Below are 10,693 nucleotides of genomic sequence, written 5' to 3' on the forward strand. Positions count from 1 at the left end.
GAGGAGGAGGAGGAAGAAGAGGACGGGCGCCGCCCCGTCACGTGGCGCGCCCCCCTTCCTGCCCCCGGGCGCGGCGGCCGCACGTGATGCCGGCGGGCGGTGGTGGCGCTGCCGCCGCTGTCGCCCGTGTCCCTTCCCCTTCCCGCGTCCCCTGCCGTGCCGCCGCCCTGGGCACGCAGCGTCCCCCGGCCCCGCTCGCAGCGGGAAGGGCCGGCGGGCGGTGGCGGGCGGGGGCGGGACCGGCCAATGGGAGCGCGGGCCGGGCTCCCGCGGTTCCGCTTCCCGGGCGGCGGGAGGCGGCTCCGGCGCGGTAAGTTCGGGCCGCTCCCGACCTGGCGGCTTTCCGGCCGTATGGATCCCGCTGCTGGGTGTAAAAGTCAGTGGGATTCATCGAATCCGCGGTGGAGATCCGGCGCGCGTTGGATCCCTGCGGACGCACTGCGGTCTGGGCTGTGCCTGCAAGGGGGCGGCCGGAGGTGTTTGCTGGCGGTGGGTGCCTGCCTTCTCGCCCCCTTCTGATAGAGAGAAGGAACCAGAAAAAGTGGTCGTACAGTTGGGAAAAGTGCTCCATCAAAACAGATAGAAAATGAAGATGATTGATGGGATAGAATTCAGAGTTCCTCCCAGGAACTGATATCACTCCGGAAAGATGCTCACACTTGTATGCTTGCCTGTCTGCTATGAGACAGACTCCTTAATGCTTCTTTTTTTTCTTTTTTCCTTCTTTTTTTTCCCTCAATCATAATTGGTTAGAATTATTTGATACAGAGAGTAAAGGTTTAGTTTCCATTGGAGGGTTGAAAGTCAGCCAGAGCCCTTAGTCTGCTGTTCAGATGCTTTCTGAAAATGCTTTCTGCCTGCCAGAAATGAGCCCAGTCCTGGTGGGCTGTCAGAAATGAGCCCAGTCCTTGTTGTACTGTTCTTCCCACTGCATTGTCATATCTTCATCTGAAGTGAGGCTTAAGGTGTCAGCCTGCTTTCCAGGCAAGTCCGGTTCTGCTCCCTTTTTGGCTTGCTTTCATGTTTCCAAACCTAACAGTGGCAGACGTATTAAGAGCTTTTTGGAGTACATTTGTCTGTGTCCAAGTCTTCCAGTTAAATGCTTGCCAAGTGCAGTATTTTAAGCTTTGCAGTGTTTTGCTTGGGTATTCTGTTTGGCTTTTCTTCTGTGTGTTTTTGATTTTTTTTTTCAATTGCAAAGCTTCACAACAATTTTTTTCTTAATAGGATGGTGATAGCTTTGGTGCATGGAGGAGAAAGAAGATTATCTGCCAGCTTTTTGCAGTTCCCACGTCCAAAGCTGCCGAAGTAAACTGGAAACCACACGTATTTGAGTGATTTAAATATATCAGTACCAAAGATGTAAACAATTTTTTACAGGACTGTCAGAATTAATTTGTAAATATTACAGAGCCTGGTCAGAACTGAATAATAGTTTCAACGAATGACCTAATTTCTACTGGTGACTTGAGACCTTCAAGTATTAGAAAAGAGCCTACAAGAATGTGTAATATCACAAAATACAAGATACTGTACAGATTAATAACTATTGTACAGATTAAATAACTGTAACTAATTAATTAACAGTAACAGATTAATTAACTATAACTAATGTACAGATTAATAACTATTTGCAGTGTGAATCCAGAAACCCTCCAGCAGAGTAATGGGAAAATACTTGGATTTATTAGTCAACAATGAAAGCAGGCTGCCAGTTTAATGTGGTTTTGAAAAAAACTGAGTGTGACAGTGCTGTGCACAAAGCCAAGCCTCTGGGTGACTGGTGAGACATTGCTTTATCCAGTTCTGATAAATCATGTCCAGGAAAGAGGAGTTTGTGCAGAAGTACTTCCGGGAGGGTTACTGGAGATGAAAACAAAGCTTATCTACAAGAGTGCTCTGGGAATATTTGTTTGATTAACCTAGGAAAAGCAAATGCAGGGGAGGATTATGAGTAACCAGTAAGGCAGGGTGGAGTCAGGCTCAAGCGAGCAGGCATTTAACCTAATGAGCAACACTGATGGGGGAGCACGGACCTAAACTGATTATAACCTAGGTAGAAAACTGAGCCCTGTCTCAGTGCAGTGAGGGTTTTGTCTTCCATGAAGAACAGTGAAAATGGACTTATCTAACAGGCATTAAAATGTGTTGTGCATCAGAATAGGAAGATTATATAATTATACAAAACAGGTTTAAGTGATCAGTGTTGGAGGGAGGAGTTTTGAGGCTCCCCAATTCATCCTGAGACCACAGTAACCTCCTTAAGTTCAGCAGAAAAAAAGCTGTCAACTGGGAAGGCCACAGTTCAGAAAGAGGTAACAGGAATGCTCCCACTAAGGAGATGTACACCAGGTGTTCAGTCTCTTAGATTTGATGGGCAGCAAAATGTTACTGAATAGTGTATGCAGGAACCTAAGAAATGTAGAAACTGGAAATACAGAAGGATAGTGTATATAGAGTATGGAGGATGTAAAAGAAAATGTAGGATGGTCAACAGGAGGAGGTGCTGGATGCTGTGAATGGATGACTGTTCCTGAGGATCTCGCTGTTTTGAGGCTGAACATCTTGTCGTTGCCCAGTGCTGTTTTTTGGAACTTTGGTTTTGATTGTAATTCATCTGACAAGAAAAACAACACTGAAAATCCACCTAATAAGTGCTGGAGGCTCAGCCCTAAAAACAAATACAGTATCAGTTATGTGGAGTTATTTATAGTGAGGTGGAGAACATGGGGTCATTTACGTACTGCCAGTCTGTTTTTATTGCACGTTGCTTATACTTCTGTTCTTTACTGAAGACGGGAGAAAAAAAAAATGAGGTAGTAAAGTGCAGGGAATGAGAAACTTCCTGCCATAAAAGATTGAATTAGGCAAGGCTTGCCAGGCAAATATCTCAGCCCGCAGCATGCTTTCCCAGCTGGACTTCCTTTGTAGCTTCTCACAGGAGACTCCAGAGCCATCTCGTTCCCCTGTGCTGTACAGCTTGGCTTTTGCTGGCTTCCTAGGATTTAGAAACTTCAGTTTTATTGCTCACTTCTCAAGTCTTTTTATGTCTTGGATCGAGCTGTCTTATTTCAAGCGTCAGTGGCCTGCGGCTTACCGCACTCTTTTATGGTAGCCTGGAGTTTCTCGGTAAATATTGAATTTTTATCTTGCGCAGCAATCAACACACTGGTTTGTAATTTTTTTGCTAGCTATTGTAGCCTCTGACTGTGCATTAGGGTATGTATTTAAAAGAGGAAAATGGCCTCTAATATCTATTTCTACTCTAAAGCCAGGGTTTGCCAATTCTTCACTATTAACAGTATCAGTCACAAAATGTAGCAGCGTGAAAGATGGGGGAATCCTTAGTTCCATCCCTCTGAGAGCTGATGATGGTCTTCTGACCCTGAAGCGCAAGAAAATGTGTGAGATAAAGCTGTCTGTGCTACAAACTGTTCTGGTGAACATTTGTTTTCCATGGTCAAGTGTTCTTTTAAGTGCTTATTAGTAGAAGAACGTGATTTCCTCTCCTTGCTTACCATGTCTTTACATTCAGGCCGGCAATTTCTCCTAACTGTGTGTCTTCGCAATATTTAAGAAGTGTTAAGGATTAAGATTTTGTTTAGTCCTTAATATTTCTTGCTAGATAAATTGTCTTGTTAGTACTGTCCATAAAGTTGTTAGAAAATTGAAGCCAAGCTGCAGTGAAAGGGGGCTGACTTGGCTTAGTAGTGAAAGGTGGCTTACTTGTCCTTAGTATTTTAGCACCTTACCAGCTGATCAGAGTGGTAATTTCCCTTTCAAACTAGCAGTAAAGTTGTCCCATTCTTTTACCAAGTGCAAAACTATAAATGTTTGACAACTTTGTTCATGCTTTCTAGGTGAGAGCAGGAACTATCTCGGTGTACCTGTAAAGGTGAAGGAGGCTGGACCTCCTCTGTTGTCTCTGACAGCAGTCGAATGGCAGCTCAGGTCCCCCAAGAGTGACAGCCACCACCATCTCCAGCCTGCTGGAGGGACTAGGATTTGGGATTTAACACTGGAAGAGCATGTTACAGAAGTAAGGTTTCATTAACTTCTCTGCTTGGGGCCTTTTGTTTTGTTCTTAAGCAAATCTAAGCCCTTGTTTTGGAAGGTATGGTGAGTTTGCTTTGGTTTTGTAGTGGTGAAGGCTTGTGTGAGCTCTGAGTGAATGACTTTTGTCTCTGTGTCTAGTCTCACTGAAGTCAGGGATGCTCTGTGCCAAGATGAGATAGCAGCTCTCCACAGATCTCTCTGTAAGGCAGAGTCAAAATCTGCAGTGGTGACAAGTCATCATTACTTGTCTGCATTGGCTGGAGCTAACAGTTCCCTATCTGCAGGGATTCGTTCCCGTGTGCCATCCTGGGCTCAGCACCCTAAGCTGGTAAATTAGGCTGATCTGTCCAGTGTAGCAAGTGTGATGGTCATCAGGATTGCTGTGCTTTAGTTCTGGTACCTGGATTTGGGAAGACCATTCACAAAGCTGAGGTAAGCTCTAGGAAATTCTTGGCAAAACTTAGACTTTAGCACTTGGATTCCCAGCAGCCAAACATGCTGAGTGGGGAGATTTTAAACCAGATGATTGGAAATGTTCTTTGGGCAACTCTCTTCTGCTCAGTTTTAATTGCTTGTAGCCTTCACTTCAGCACATTTAGAGTCAGCCAAAATCTGACGTGGTCTCTTGTACTTCCTGTGATCCATAGGGGGTAAAGCAGACCCTGGAAGCTGACTCTGTTACCTCCCCAGCTCTGCCCAACTCCCTCTGACACCTGTGCTGGGCTATTTCAGCTCACTGAATTTGTAGAAAGTGAACCCAGACTATAAATACAAATTGTTTTATAATTCCTAGCTGCCAGGGGCTCAGCCATGAAAGAAGAACAGTGTTAACATCTTCAACTTAAAACAGTTTAACCCCCACCTATTGATTCCCAAGAGACTATTTTGCGTTGTGAGGGAAAACAAATGAGATTACATTCCAGCAGAATGAGATTCAATTAATGTGTTTTCCCTTACAACTAGAGAGGACAACCAGTGTGAACGCAATTACTGTGGCTCCACCAATAGATACTCATTAAATTGCTGTACCTGCCACTTTCAATTGTGTGATCCAGTCCCCAGGGTTTGGGTTCTTCCGGTTTTTTACAGTTTGAAAGAGATGGAGACAATAGGAGTAGACATACCAAAGTCTTCTCTCAGTCATAATTTAATTTTCTAACCAGAAAGGAGCATTAAGGTAGCTTCAGTCCCATGGGTTCATTTCAAAATTCGATAGGTCCACAGATCCCCACAGCTTTCTCATTATTGATCTTTCCTAAGACTGCAGGTTAACTGTTAAAAGAAGGAGATCACTTGTTGAGGGGTAGGAATGATGATTTTTTTAACTGTTTTATGCAGTCAGTTGCCCATCCCTGTCATGTATTAAGGTCATTGTGTTTAATTGAAGATTGTGGTTAAATTAAACAAGAGTAATTGCTCCTGGACCCTCTTTTTACTAATAGGGAAAATTTGATAAACCATTCCCCAAAGTGCCTGGAAATCAAAGTGAAAATAGTATGAATTAGCTTGTGACCTGATTTTTACTATTTTCAGTGGTTTTGGTGGACTTTTGCTGATGTATTATGGCATTTCACAACAAACCTTTCCTTGCTTCCCATAAAGCAAATGAGAAACCTTGATGGTGCAATGAATTTTAATGAAAACTTCCACTGCATGTTTAAGTTTTGTAAGAAATACTCACCACTAATAAAGTTAAATAGCTGTTCAGATGTAAAAACAGGGGGAGTCAGTTTCAAGATATGAAAAACACAGCAAAATAAACCAAAACCAGGTAATTTATTATTCTATTTGACTCTGTCACTCTTTCTCCTTATGATGTTTAAAAATAAATCAATTCAATCACCAGACTTAAGAGGAAGTTAAGACAATGATAGTGTGTTTTTATTAAGATACAAAAGTTTTGCAATATCTGTCATAAGTTAGCCTTTTTTTTTCTTTCTGAGCGAGACTTAAAATAAGTCCTTCTTTATAATAATCATTGTAAAAGCATCAGGAACGTTAGAGTTATAGGCATCAATAAATATTACAGGTACAATGATTGCTTGTTATATGGGTTTTTTTTTGCCAAATATTCAGAACTGAAATGGTAAGATCTCTTAATTGCTCTTACACTGCAAATTAAAATAAGATTTCTAACATGCTTTTCACAGAAAAAGGGGAAGCATTTAATCTTGATTGCACATGATCCACTCATAACTTGGATAATTTCAGTTTAGTACACGGACTAAAACCGAGTAGGTGATTTTGGTGGATTCCAAAGGGCTGGGTTTGTTCTGAATGTTGGGATTTACATCATGTGTGCTGGTGGAGTTGGTTGCTGTGCCAAGCCTGGCAGTCACAGTGGGAAAGGCCTGGGGAGGGTCCCTGAGGAGAGGCAGGTTTGAAGGGGTCTGTTCACTGCCTGGGGGGTGTGAAAGGACCCAGCTGTCTTTTGCCAGCAAGTGCTGACCCTGTCTGTGTACACCAGGAGGTGGACAAATGTAACTTGTCTCTTTCTGCGTGGAGGTCTGGAGTTTCTACTTGTAGGAGCCTGTGGAGCCCAGCCTCTTAATTAGTGGGACAGGAAGGTTTAACTGAATGCTTCAGGATTATGTGGCTTATATATGATCTTTATCAACATAGGAGCTACTAACTGCTGGCCTTCAGAGATTAACATTAAGGGCCTGAAAATGATTGCCTCCCAACACTGACTGTAGGGTTTGCCTTTTAGTTATTGTTGCTTCTTTTTGCTGCTTTGTGATAGATTGTTCAGATTTTTTTAATAGAAACCAGGAATCTCATGTTTTTGATGCCAGTAGTTGATGCTTTAAGACAACCCAATATCATAAATTTATGATAAAATCATTCTGAAGCTGAAGAAAAGATTCATGCAAGGAAAAACTAAAAGGAGCTGAGTTTGAGAGGCGTACAAAGCATATCCTACGTTAGGAACCACAGTTCATTTGCTTGAGGAAAATAATACAAAGAATTAACTCCAGCCCCTCTTGGCATTTTCTCTTGGGCCTTCAGTGAGAGCTGATACAATTACAGGTAGATGCTTGCAAAATAATTTGGGAGCAACCCACAACACACCAAACAAATCCATCGTGTTAGATTTTTCCAGAATTATTTTGGGACTTTCATATAGATCTGGTCCCACTGCACAGAGATGAACTTTATTAGGATAGCTTTTCTGGGACAGATTCCAACAATATATTTCATTGTGGGTTTGGGATGAACACACTGGGCATATTAGATGACTGAGGAAAATACTAGAACTACTCCATGACAATCTTCTCAAAGTGGTTAGTATCTGGTCATGCCTCTTCTGGAAAAAAAATCATCATTTAGGTGATGTATTTTTATCAGGGAACATGATGGCTTTCTTTATGCAGAGAGAGTCATGAGCAAAATTAGTGGTCGCTGCAGCCCTGTAATGTTCTCTTAAACCATACAAATCAGCCACACCTGTCTAGTTAAGGAGTAGCTTTTCATAAAATACTCTTATAAGCAAAGTTTTTAAATTATTAAGAGGGTGCTGGAAAAATTGGTGTAGTGTTTTAGAAAGTGATAATTCAATTTGCATATGTTGTCCAAGTGCCTGTGTGTATGTGTATGTAGTTAAGAAAACATAAAGGAAATTAAAAAAAAAAAATCAATCTTTGCTGCAGTGTTTTCCATGGACTTGAAAACCTTCAGCCAGTGTCTCAGCTTCTATAAATTGGCATAAACTCCAGTAGCTTAAAGCTGCATTAGCTTATGTGACCGGAGGAGATGACCACTGGGATCTGTGGGACCACTGTGTAAATACCAGAGCCTTCAACCTGTCAGGGTCAAAATAAAGAATGCCTTTGGAACAGTCCTGGCTCCATGCTTATGTTTTACTCCTTGATTTAAGCAACATCATGGGAAGCAGAGCAGGGCTAAGGGAGCCTTCAGCAGCTCTGCACCTGTCCCCAGCAAACCCCCACCAGGCTGTTGCCATTTTCATCCTGCAGATGGAAACTGGTGAAGAGAGAAGCTGTGTCCTTACTGTGGCATTAAAAATGCATTTTGTGGACACAAGAGGAAGTGGCAGAGCTTTCCAGTGCTAAGTGAGGGGCAAACCCTTCTGACATGACAAGAAAGCTTTGTTCCTCCAAGCCCCTCACTCGCCTGTGGAGTGACACAGAAGGAGGTGGAGAAATGCTCTTGCAGGGCTGCAGCTGTGCCCTTGTGCCCACACAGATGCTTCCTTTGTGTCAGGACAAAACAAATGAAATGGTCCCCACAGGCTCTACCTGTGCAACGTGCCCCTCTGCAGGGCTGGGTGAATGCACACTGAGGGGTGGAGCTGGGCAGGCTAAATTGTCATGAATGTAAATGCCTGAAGAACAGGCTTTTAAAATACTTTTCTTTTTCCCCTGAGATAGAAAAGGCACTGATTAAAAACGTTGGCACTTTTGCCAATCCAAGCTTTATCCAGAGGAAAAATGCAGCAGTCTGGGAGGTGCCAGGGATGCTCCTGGCAGGAGTAGCAGAGGGCAGAGCCATTTTTCCCTGCAGCAGGTTTGCTGCACTAAGCAGGCATAGCTGCAGGCTGCTAGCATCATAAACCTCCAGCTATTTTCATTTCATCAAAACAAATGCAAAGTTTGCCTCTAAATGCTCTAAAAGAGTCTTGGGCTTTTTCTGACATGGGAAAGATGCAGTGAGCCAAGCCCTGTGTCCTGTGGGTAAAGGTGTGTGGAGACACCAGGAAAGGCTGAGGAGCAGTTGCTGGGAGGCTGGTTGGAGCTGAGAGGACAGCTGCACGTGAGCCTGTGTCCCCAGCATTAAATTAATGGCATGGCTGCAGGGTGGAGGGCCTCAGGCACACAGATCCAGCCAGGTCTCCCTTCTGAAGGAGAGGGAACTTTGGCAGCCCCTTGGCTGGGCAGGGACCATCGGGGGCCAAGGGATGCTCAAGGGCAGAAACAGGCAGGTGTGTTGCAGGCGAGCTTTGTCTCACCTCCGCTGCCTCTGGGAGCTGTAGGTGCCCTGTGGAGCTAATCAGCCTCCCAAACCCCCAGACTTCTTGATTTTACTGATTTAAAAATAGCCTCAGGCTTCCTAAGGGGCTGCAGCTGAGGAGACTCCCTTGTAACCCAGCTGGCTGAACGAGCCCTGTAAAACTCACCTGCTCCCTCAGGTCCTCCCTCAGGTTTTTTTTTGCAAGTGTGGTAGAAAAAGACATTTTTACATTTCTGTCTTTGCATGTGCTCCAATTCCTCTGTGTTTTGTCAGAAGGAAACATGGCACAAGGGGCTGGCTACAGGGGATGCCAGTGCTGGCCTACAGCAGAGGTTTGGCAGGAGAAATCCCAACAAGGAGAAGCCAACAGGACTTACTGTAGAGGCCACAGACTTTCCTTCTTCATACTTACTAGCTTCTCAGAGAGGTCCTGCTACTTCTGATGCCATAGGTAGGGTGTGGAGGGATAGAATGCAAGAAAATAAAGATAGTGCAGAAGGTAGTCTCACCCCTGAGGAGTTGCAGCAGTACTAATCACCAAAGAGTAGGAACAGGTCTGCCCTTAATCAGCCACAGCTGTGTCCAATAAGAAGAAGAGAGCTACAAGAGAGATGGAGTTTGTTGGCCGTGGGGAAGGAGTCAGTGCTGCCCATGAGAAATCACTGAGCAGGTGTGAGAGCTTTGAAATATGGTGACAACATTAGGGGACTTTGAGTTTTGTTTATTTACAGTGATGCCATTTCTCACATGCAGGAGCAGGGTAGCTGGTGAGGCTGTTTGGATTCTGACACAGGATGAGTTGAAGGAATTAAGACACATTCCCCAGGCTGTGCCTCTGAATCCTCTCCTCTGGGCCTTTCTGTTGCCTTCAGCTCTAGCATGGTCTTGTGGTAAATCTAGTAATCTGCTAGACAAAGCACCAGGCGTCTGAAAGGACCTTCTATGGCTTGTTGACAGCCATTCTAATTATCCCTGTAGTGATTGCCACGGACAGACACACATTTTGGGATCCTGAAAGAAAAGCATTGTTTAAAAAGATGAGGTATTTCCATTTCTGTGAGACAGGGTACTTTTCACTGCTGAGCAGCTACCCACAGCTCCTGCAGAGCATGGGGCAGTGTCCATAAATCCACACACTAGCTTCTCCTAATGCCCTGCTCAAGTAACCCAGCCTGAATCTATTCCTTTCAGCTGTGCATCCAGTTCCAGTTATAAGTGTTTAATCCCAGGGAAGCCCAACTGCTGCAGGTCTTGCTTCTGAAGGACCCCACCACAAGCTCTGGATGTTTCAATGGGTATCAGCCCTTGTGAATGGGAGCTTCTGACACCATGATGCTGCAGCATGCATTTCTAGGTAAAACTCACCTTGGGGAATGTTTACATTGCTGAGCAAATTAAATCCAAGTTCTACAAATGCCACATCTTATCAGGGCAATTTTCTTTATTAGTTTTATTGAAGATTGGCTTGAGTTTATTGACTCCTAGAGCATGAAGCCACATCCAGCTGTCTTAGAAGCTGAAAACTAAAGGAGATGCAGCTGTTTCTCTCTGGAGCATTCATGAGGTAATAATAGTAACAATAAGGGGAAGGAAAATAGAGCAGTTTCATTGTGATATTTTTTAGAAAGTAAGGATTCCGTTGAATATAAAATGGTAATTGATTTTA

The sequence above is a fragment of the Fringilla coelebs genome, assembly GCF_963513975.1.
Source record: "Fringilla coelebs genome assembly, chromosome: 2".
Taxonomy (NCBI): domain Eukaryota; kingdom Metazoa; phylum Chordata; class Aves; order Passeriformes; family Fringillidae; genus Fringilla; species Fringilla coelebs.